General features: G+C 39.6%; 1 long non-coding RNA gene across 1 annotated transcript; it reads right to left on the bottom strand.

Annotated features, from left to right (window-relative positions):
- Positions 1-1,392: 1,392 nt before the first annotated feature.
- On the bottom strand, positions 1,393-9,871 carry LOC124169504. The gene is made up of 2 exons (XR_006867143.1): positions 9,483-9,871; positions 1,393-4,246 (listed from the first exon to the last, which is right to left on the bottom strand). It is a non-coding gene; the product is annotated as an uncharacterized LOC124169504 (long non-coding RNA).
- Between the last annotated feature and the right edge of the window lie 1,037 nt (positions 9,872-10,908).

The following is a 10,908-nucleotide window of genomic DNA, read 5'->3' on the forward strand; positions in this document are numbered from 1 at the left end:
GACCGCACTCACCTTCCATCTTGGGTCTCTCATTCTGATCCCTCCTTCGCATCTGCCAGCACCTATGGCAGACGGGAGGAAATGTCAAAGCCTTTGTCGAAGGTTTATGTTTTTTCCTCTTCCGCGAACTGTTTCTTCGCCTTTTTGCATAATTTTTGTAATTATCTCATAACCGAATCAATTCCATAATATCATTTCCATGTAACATTGCTTTCCATGGGTTTTTTGTGTTTGAATTGGCTGGTTTTCTCTATTTGCCATTCAAATCGATGTTTAATTTATAAAAAAAGTAGGTTCCATTTTCGGTGAAAATTTTAATTATTCCTAGCCCTAAATCATTATTCCCTTTTCCGGACAAGAAGTCAATATTCGTATTTACACCTTGAGTAACATTGAATGGGTAACATACGCATGCTTCCACCGTCAGTGATACATTTTTCGGACGTCCGGATCTATCAAATTAAATGAACGAAACTCTACTACTACTAAAAACTCGAAACTACTTCTTCTTCTTCAAAAACTTCAAATATCTTTGTAACAATATTACTACCGCGGTGTACCAAACGGAAGTGAATGTTGGCCGTCGCTAAACACTCATAATCGCATTAACCTCTTATATAATTAATTGCTGCTGGAGTTAGAAATAGTAAGCACTTTACTAATTCGAATAAATGATAGAAATATTTGGTTGGTTCAATGGAAATATTTTTTCGCATTTTGTTTACATTGCGTATTTAAAACTCCGGATGGCATTGTGTACAAGGTAGAAAGCCCCAAACGAAAGTTTCGAGAAGTTTTATAATTAAACTTCGAGGGCGTAACAGTTGTTTTTCATGGAAATATTTAGTTTTGGCATAAGTTGAATTATGATCAACATTGTATGCATTCGTCGAAACAGAGTGTAATACTCAAGGAAATATTTTCAAATGTATTCGTAAATTTGAATATATCTACCATATTTAAAAACTATTAGTAAGACAAGCATAAAACTTCAAGATAATAGAATGGAATTCATGAATTTCGGCGCAATATCCGTGCGTTAAATATGTTCAAGAAAATATCAGTGCCAGATGTTCTCAATTTCATTCATTTCAATGGTGGTATACAAATGATAAGAATTATAGAAGTTTTCATAATTTATCTGTTATTTGATCTAAGTACATTTGTTTTTTCCTTATTTATACTTTATTGAAAATCCCGTTCATTGATTTGTATCAGCAGGTTTTAAAATAAGAAAAAGTGTAAAACTGTCCTTAAACAATAAACTGGTGCTAAACGGTATGTTCAAAAACCCTTTCCTCAAAGAGTAAAATCACTAGATTAAATAAAATCTTTTTAGATACTCCAGGTTTTTATTTTGAAAATACCTTGCTAAATAACCAAAATGCAATCTGTGTAAAATGCATGTGTTTATTGCAAGATTATCTGTAGAAGAAAAATAATTCAACGCATTTTATGCGGCCATGCAGGAATCAGAGGAGGATTTTGCTTGAAAAAACCCAGAATGTCCAAAACCAAATACATTTCCGAGAATGCCATCAAAACACGCGCGAGGAACACCCGTTCCATATTTTTTGAGTCCACAATATTAGTCCATCAACGTGCGCCGAGGCAAGCGCCCCCAATAGAGTAAACATGACATCAGAATTTCCATTTCGAGCCGTGTTTTCACGACACGCTTTCCTTTCATTCCCTCCCACGGCATTCCATACATGTATTTACTACATGCTTCCACATATATTTATTCTGGGGCATGCATAAGGACTCGTACACAAGCACATTGTAGCTCACGAGGGCACTCCTTCCAGCCACATCTGCACTCCATGTTCGGCTCCTCCTGTTTGCCTATGCGCGCTGCCCAGGCCGATGAGTTTGGTTCCTCCCCGTTTCGGCACTCCTCGCAAACAAACATCGCTGGATAAATGAGGCAGTGGTGTGGGGGGACGTAATGGGAGTGCGGGAATATCAAGGGTAGGAGAGAGTTGAGAGAGGTTTTGAGAAAGACGCGTGGTAAAAGATGGACGTAAAGGGTTGTGGCTAAGAGATAGAGAGAAAGAGATGGGTTAGTATATGAGTGAGCTAGTAAGAAGAAGTGAGTTCATGTGGCAAGTTGTTTAGAGTTCTTAATGCGGTCCATAAATGCATAGAGCATGGAGTTTTCCAGGGTCCATTAGCTGTCACGATTTTGTTGGCTATTTCCCTCCGTCTGCTTGCTATTGTTCCTAAAACGATCTGTTAATACGGAAGATATGAAGTGACTCCGTTCTACCATGTTTAAATACGGTGATTCTGCAGATAAAATTGAGCGGTTTAAATGGAATATTCCATCTATAAATCCGTCAACATAGGAATACTAAGTGAAACATTTTTGTAACTCTTTTTCTAGAAAGCCCATTTATATTCCTCAAAAAATCTCACTTCATTTACATAGAACTTTAACGCACTGCTTCATAAAACATTTCATAGCTTTAATATAGATAGAATTATTCCACTTAAAACGAATGAACTTGTTAGCATGTTTTAGGCACAAGTTAAGCAAATATTTTTGGAAATATTAATTTCATTTTGCTGCGGTGAAGCTCTTTAAACGCACTGTGGAGTTTACCAATGACTTGGTTGGCTACCAAATCCGGGTTTTCTGATGCAATTTTCAGGAAATATAGCACGAAAAGCATATTTTTATGAGATACATTTGATTCCAAGAGTATCTTTTAAAATTTTCATGAAAACGATGAATACTTTTTTACTAGACCACCCTCCCTCATTCAGCTAACGTTAATGGTTATGTTACTTGTAATAAAACTGATATCTTACAACAATGGTCATCAGCTAAATGAATCATAAAAGGTCATGGGAATACGTCATCGCTAATGCCTTATTGTCTTTGTAGGATTGTTTGACGCAAAGCAAGCTAAGCTGTAAATTTTAAGCTATAAATCTCCGATGCCACAGCAAAGGACATGTTGATATTGGATGCTCCATGAAATGAGCCGCGCAAAAAAAGTTGCTGACACTACTTAAATACTTATCCCGATAATGGAATTGAGCAAAATTTCTGGAGATAATTTTTTGCTAGGCATGCCAGCAGTTTTCCAATGTGTGCTTAAATTTTTATTAATTGATGAAAGATTTATTTAAAGAGGAAAAGTTGGAAGTGTCCCGAGTCATCCAGTAATTTCATTACACAAAAACTACGTCTCAGCACGTGTATTTTCTTAAGAAATATTTCGTTCATTTTAATAGAAAATTACAGTTTCAAAATTGAAAGACTATTTTAATTGCCACAATAATATGATATCTCATTTTACGTGGGAGCTTCTAATTATTTGCCCAATATCACTCACTCTATTTACTCTTGCATACGATTGTTTTTACTGTATTCATTTTCAGATAATCCATTTCTACCATATTCTGCTTGGAGAATGTCACTCTTTCTTCGTGATAGTTTAAGACCAGAACTTAGAAATGTCTAATAATGATATGGAGCCATCACCAGTTAAAGGGATATGATTAGGCTCACCCTCTGACTCATTCCTATAATCCTTTCCCATCATGCCACATAGACAAACCAACAAGATTTTCCCCGTAAAAAAGGGTGCAAAGTCACGTTTTCGATTAGCACCAACCGAATCCAATTCCGCTTCGGCATTCAAGGGCGATGGAATTTCATAACAAGCCGTGAAAAATAGCGAACGCTCTTATTTCGATTCCCTTATTCTTCTTCTCCCCCTTCGGAAAAGTCCCATCCGAGAGATATGCAAGGAAATTGCATTCCTCCACGTTCGTGTATTCCGTTCACGTAGGCTTTTCCTTAGGGAGAACGCCTGTGTGCGTATATGCATGAAGGGGATGATTGAGAAAGAGAGTGGGTTGGCGAAAAGGCAGAAGAAAAAGGAAGAAAGAAGAGCGTGGGCGAGAAGAGGAAAGAAAATGGAGGATAGGAAGCGGAGGAGGGCCGAAGGGGATTTGCGGGGCACCCGACCGACCTGTTTGCGGGCGGGGTCCCACTGTTTGCCTTCGGCTCCATCTGCGTCTTGGGGAGAGAGTACGGGGAAATGCTCTTTGCGGCGAACATAAGGGGGAGGGGGGTGGTGTGTGGGGGTAGGTTGGGGGCGAGGGAGGTTGGATGAAAGTGGGATGGGAGGTTGATTTAAGCTCTGCCGCCTCCACGCTATGAGGTGGTCAGTTGGAGTGCCCTAGTTGAATCGCCGTGATGAAGTGTGCAATGAATTCCAGGTGTCAGCTTCTGTGAAAAGGCAAGGAGCACGCAAATTAACATTTTCATATTTAAGAGGTCGAGTACAACGCTGAGACATGTTTTATAAATAGGCACTGCTCCTTATGTGATGGATATGTCCTAACCAAACGGTTAAGGTACAGCCACAAAAAGAACACGCTTTATAGGCACAAGCATTTTTTATGCTTGATTTAAAATTACTCGAGAACATTCTATATAAAATATTTAACGGGGCAATAATTTGTTGAATGAGAAAGAAACCGAACATTCTATTATTTATTCCCAATAACTATTCCGGTAGTAAAATATGAAATACCTTACATTCAACAAGTTGAAGTTAAAAAGCCGATCAGGAATATGTTAAAGCTTATTTAATTTTTCCGATAAGTATAACCTCATTATGTGATCTACGAATTGCAATTTTGCTAAATCCATGAAATACGAGTCAATTTTAGGCTCCTTGACATAATAAAGGTGAAAACTAGTTCATGGATTTTAATCCTATGAGCCTTGCAAGCTTTCCCATTTTCACATTATGCATTTTTCTTTGCGTTGAGTGCGCATTGAATATAGGATTCAATCCAACCCCCTGAATCAAGCACTGGAAAATGAATCTATAATAAGTAAAGCATATATTTACCCCCCTAGTGAAGGTTTAATTCCGGTCATGACAGAATTTGAATTCTTTTTCGATAATATCGAATCGGCCAAATTAAAATAACCATTAGTTTAAGTATACATTCGGTGATTCAGTGGCATTGAGTGGGATATTGAAGTCCCTGCACCGACGTAGCAGTATGGTAATTCTCACGTCAAGCATTGATTGCTGAGCTACATTTTTTCTTACCATTGGGCAACGTCAACTCGATATGTTACGGTGTATATTCAAACTATGTAGCACTTACAATCCCATATTTTGCTTTTTATGCCTTCTGTTATCTTACTGGAGTGGGATAAATTAGATTTTTTTCCATCTCTCAAATGAATGTTTCCGCTTTGCACGGTCTGTTTTTTTCTTTGTTTATAGCTCTATATAAAACATGTTTATTGCAGTAATAACAGTATAAAGACTGACTGTGATACTTTCAAGACTTTTGCTCCATTTGAAACTGTCATCCCTGATGTTAAAGATGTTATTTTATTTTGCTTAAGGGGCAGAATTATTGCGACACATTTTCTTCTCCTTTACATTTTTGATACGTTGAGGAATTAGATTTTCTGTTTTCATGGTGGAGCATGGTGCTCATAAATCAATGTGATAAAAAACACGTGATGGGTTGGTAGTTTAAAAAAATAGATAACTAAATTAAAGTAGCATAAACTAGTTTCGTAAATATCATTTAGTTTTCCCATTTTCAGATTTTTCCTGTTTAATTTCTTGAGAAATTAAGAAATAAGAAATTCTTAATATCTGTGTTGAACTATTAAATGTCATGCATAGTAAACCATTAATCTGTCTTATGACCAGCGAGATTTTCACACTGAAAATTCTCAATACTCGAGCTATATCATTAATGACCAAAAAGCTCATTTGCTTGACTGGAATCCAACATCCGGGTTTCAAACACCAAAATCACCCGTCACACGGTTTTGTGTCTTGCAGTTTTAAATTTATTCCTTTGCATTAGCATTCCCCACGCTCTCATGTGGTCTTTGGTACTGACCAATTTTATGTGAGAACTGGAATTTTCACCGTGCCCCACGTTCGAGTAGATTTGATCCCATATCTTGAAAAAGCCAATTTTTGGCCTGGCCTCCATACTTTCCCACCTTCCGCGATACCTCTCCACTCTCGCGTCTAATGCCATCAGCACTTCCCTAGGCTCCACTTACCGGGAAAGCCATCTTCCCATATACGCCGCGAAAGACAAGAGATGGGGGAAGAGTTTCAAAAACTTCGGTGTTTCCTCGAGACGCCGCCACTCCATCCACCCACCTCCCATGTACCTACATTCTCTGCCGCTGCCGCTCTCTCGCCCATATTGGACGGTAACTCCTTGAGACTCGAGTCTCCGTGCCCATCACGCACGCCCTCATCTCCGAAAACCTTCGCTCCCACCCCATTTTTATTCCGTCCTACCCTCACCTACGCCATCGAATCCAAGGAGCTTTCATTTCACTCCTCTGACTCCCACCTGAAAATATTCATCCACTTCTTGCATCTTCGCCGCCTCGACATTTTCAGCGCCGCAGCCAGAGAGAAAAAAATACGGTTTTTTTTCATCTCGCCAACAACTGAGTGCAGCGAAATCCTCCCCCCCCCCCTTTTGAACTTGCAGTTAACTATCCATTCGTGCGGGATTTTCACTTTTATCTCGAGGCACATTTTTGAAATTTTTCCTTCCTTCACTTCGTCTTTGCCTCAAAACATGTGGAAACGTCTGTTATCTCTTCGGCCGTGCAATGCGGAGGTTCTCCATTCCGACCACTCAGCGTCCAAGGCTGGGAATACCTCCCTCCCCACATCACTCCACCCGCATATCTCCCCGACGTCCTTCAACCACTCTTTCATCGGAAGAGCATTCTTTGCCTCACCTCGCCAGGGCTCGTTTCAACCCCTTTACCTTCCCTGCACCCCTTGAAAGCCTTAACCCCAACCCTTTTACTCGCGTAAGAGGGCGGGTGGGGGCGGTGGGTGGGAGTTGTAAATTCCCACGCCGGGCGGCTACCTGTCGTGGGGGCATATGTGCTCTCCGCTGCCCCCGAACAAGAGCGTCCCCTTTCAGAAAAGGAGCTTCCCGGGGGGGGCCCTGCCTATTTTTCTCCCGGTGATCGGAGGAGGTTTTGAAGGAGCACGGCTCGAGAGAGGCGAGTGTGGATGATAGGATTTTTCCTTCAAACTCCTCTCTCGTATCTTGACAGTGGGAATAGGGGAGTCTTACTCTGAGGCGTAAGTTCTTCATTCCCTCAAGTGCCATCCGGTGCCTGTATCTTGTGTACTTCATCATCTATAATCACGTCTCTCCATGCGTTCGGATTCTTATGATATATCCCTAGCATATCCTTGAACGTCTCTTTCCCAACTCCCCAAAGAGGCCTATTCATATCTCCTCCTCTTCGCTGCTTATATCCATATTTACCCCTCTCCGTCATCAATATCATCGTCAATGCGTTTATCTCCCTCCCTTGTGGAAATCTCACTCCAAATCTCCTTCATGACTTCTCCATTTCATCCTCTCAATTTCACATTTCCATAGTAAACAGAAAGCACCTCTTCCCGCCCCCCGGATCTTTCATCAACTTGCTTCATCCCACTTGTAGTATGAACGCTGATTCTCGCTCTTTCCCAAGTATTCTGCCGTCTTCTCCCTCGTCCTCTCATTACTTCCCATCGTTGTCACCTCTCGTCCATTCCACCTCCGCTTTCATGCTCTCCGTCAAAAGGAAATGCCCCCATGCCTCAGTATACTTTTATCCAACTCCTTGGTTTTCCAAAAAAATATTGCCTTTGCCCTCCCTAAAGTATAAAATACTCTCACGTACTCGTGTTCTTCTGACTTTTAAAAAGGGTCTCATCTTTAAATTTTTCACCAATCTCATTTTGCCCGCTTTTAACATGAAACCAACATTTCACCTCAGCGTCCAATTATCATAAAGTAGATAGCCTTAAGGCTGCGTTGCATACAAATTACTCCTTGAATCGGAGCAAATGTTGCTTTCCGTGCGATTGACGACACTGCTCTGCGAAAAGCTTTGAATACACAAGGAATCCTACCCACTTCTTATCTCTTGAAAATATGGACAGTGTTTGATCGTCTTTTACGTTTCGCGTATAGTAATACAATTTCTCATCAATTAGGTATTCTTATGTATTGCATAGTCTTTTATCTTACATGAAATAGCATGCGATTCATCGCCAGACTTTTAGGATTTAGTTCCCCATCCTTACCTTCACTAAAACCTTATAAAAAATATAAAAGGCTAAGTGGTTGCAATACTGAAATTAATATTAGTTCGTAAAATTAGCCTAAATACTAGACAAAGTGTCTAGCCTTTCTTTTTGTGAAATGGAATTCAAATCCTAAGTTTTGCCCCCATTTTCTTAAAAAAAGGGGAATAGTAATCGAACCATGTCTTTTTGGAAGTTTAGTAATGGCAGAGAAAATAATAGAGGTGCTGTATACATCATTTAAAACATTAGTTATCCATTATTTTGACGCGATATGGTTATTTGAAATTACTTATGAAGAGGGTTTATTGCTTCAATTCATGGTTTTTACTACTTTTTGAACTCAGGTATGCATAGGAACTTAAAAACATTACTTTGCATTAGTAACCATTTGCCTTCTTATAAATTCAATTCCACTCCATTTCATTGAGTTTATCTTTTCATATTATTGTTGAATAATATTTCTTTTTTTAAAACTAAATTAACAATGAACAATGGATTCCGATTCCGGTACTTGTATTTAAAATAGATGAAAAAATGCAGTTTTATAAGGAGATTAAGTTCATTCTATTCTGCATTAAAAAATATATAAGTACCTACTTCTAAATTTGTGGATCTTCTAAATGCCTCAATTTTAAGGTAGACTATTTTTCATTCGTTTACATCGTATATATTTAATAATTAACATTGAGATGCAAAAGACCAATATCTAATAGAATGAGCACATATATACTATTTCCTTGCTTTTATTAATTTTTTCTTTTCTCCAGAGATGAATAATTTTTACTTTTGACTGAATGCTGTTTATTCGACCGATAAGAATTGAAGTCACTTATATGTATAAGTTTAACTTTAAGGAGTAATGGATGATAGTTTAGTTGGTGGATCTGCTAAGCGAGTATATACATTTTTTTACTTTGATACCTTTTCGTTTGAAAAATAATTTAATATAATCACTGCAAGAAAGTTGACGGAACGTTGATAAAGTACCAAGATAAAAATGACAAAAACGAAGATATTTACCTTTGTATCCTTTATGAATATTTATTTATGCCTTCTGAGACATTAAAGTACATATTAGAGCAAGTTCGTGCTGAAAAACCTACCTAATTCTTTGCTGGAAAATTTTCATAAATAATTCCTAGAAGGAGTGGTGAGCTCTTATTCATTCTCCCTCCAAAATTAGAAACATAATCCTTGAAATATTACCGGGGAAATATCATAAATCTGAGCCGGAATGCTCTTGCAAGCAATAAAATAGCATTACGAATGAAAGGGGTTCGGTGTACCTTGCTCCAAAGTTGAAATCCTCTGCCGGGTATGAGCTCGTCTTATTTAATCCCCTCCTCCTATTACCTTATAATCTCCCTCCCTCGGAGTCCATTCCTGGTCGTTGCACCGAGGGAAGACTGCGGGCGAAGAAGACGTTCATATTTTATCCGTCCGCTGCAGTCCTCCTCCATCCGCTCTTCCACCCTTCCCTGCCAGCCTCTTCCTCCATTTCTCGCCGGGCTCTCTTCGTCCCTCGTCAACGTTTCCGATGCAAACCTGAATACTCCTTGTAAGGCATGCAGCGGGAAGGGAGAGAAAAAAAAATTGTCAATATTCTCTCTCTGCTATCTTGCCTGTGAACTTAGGGATTGTTGAATAAAGAAAAGGAGCGGGAGGCAAAGGTGGTGTTTTTTGGGGAGGTTCTGAGCAGATGGGGGATTATGTGAGTTTCCCCTCCCCCCCCCCAACTTCCACTGCCGCAGGTACCCCTTTGGCATTTGTATTCCCCTCCCGGAGGCTGTCATTTCGTGTTTCCTTCTCATTTTCTATCTCCTGCCTCCTCCGCTCCGGCCCTGCTTATTTGCATGGTGATGGAGTTTGCAGACAGCCCTCCACCCCTTTCGATACACGAAGTCGTTTCGTGGTCTTCCGACGAAACCACCATTTCCTCCTCGCCGTGTTTTTTCCCCTGCACCCACCTCTCCCCCTCGCCGTCCTATATAATCACAAATACCAGTCCACGTATTTCTATTCTTTTCTTGCCTCAATTTTTCCCATCCGCCAACAAATTGGCTCCTATATATTTTCTTTCCTTCCCCCCGACCATGCATCGAATTATTTGCTTCCGCCTCTCGTTCTAAGAAAATAAATGATACATTTATAGTGGTATGCGTGAAAGGAAGGTATTGCAACGCTCTCCATACTTGGACCAACTTCTTTGAGACTCATGTATTCCCCTTTATACTTCAAGAGTGTTTCTCCCCGACCATTTCTTCGTTCCACTTCGGTGAAAGGTGCAGAAGAGCATTTGGATTTTTTCCCCTCTAAAAATCAGATTTATTCCAAAAACAAAAACACGACTCGAAAGAAACATCTGCTGCCCCCGACGTGGAGCCTCCCTACTTTTCCTCCAAAATTATTTTTATGGAGTGAGTTAAAGATTTCAGCAAACAGATATCACGAGTCCCTGGAAAGGAATTTGTTGTTTCCCCTCCCTGATGCAGCAATGATTTTGATTTTTTTTCAAGTTTCAATGAGTGCTTTGCATGCTAAGCTCCTTTTTGCATTCATTCTTCACGTTTCTCGAAGTATTTTTCCTCCAGAACTCAAACATGGTTTTGCTCTTGAGCAAATATGTGATACATAGCTCCCAACCTCATGATAAAACATCCTGAATTATTTGTCTGATACATAAAAATCCCTTTACAATAGCGTGAGCGGGTCGAAAATAGCATTCTATTTTGACATACGGTAGATTTCTTCTGCAGAATATTATCACAGTGTAGGTTCC

The sequence above is a fragment of the Ischnura elegans genome, chromosome 1 (assembly GCF_921293095.1).
Source record: "Ischnura elegans chromosome 1, ioIscEleg1.1, whole genome shotgun sequence".
Lineage (NCBI taxonomy): Eukaryota > Metazoa > Arthropoda > Insecta > Odonata > Coenagrionidae > Ischnura > Ischnura elegans.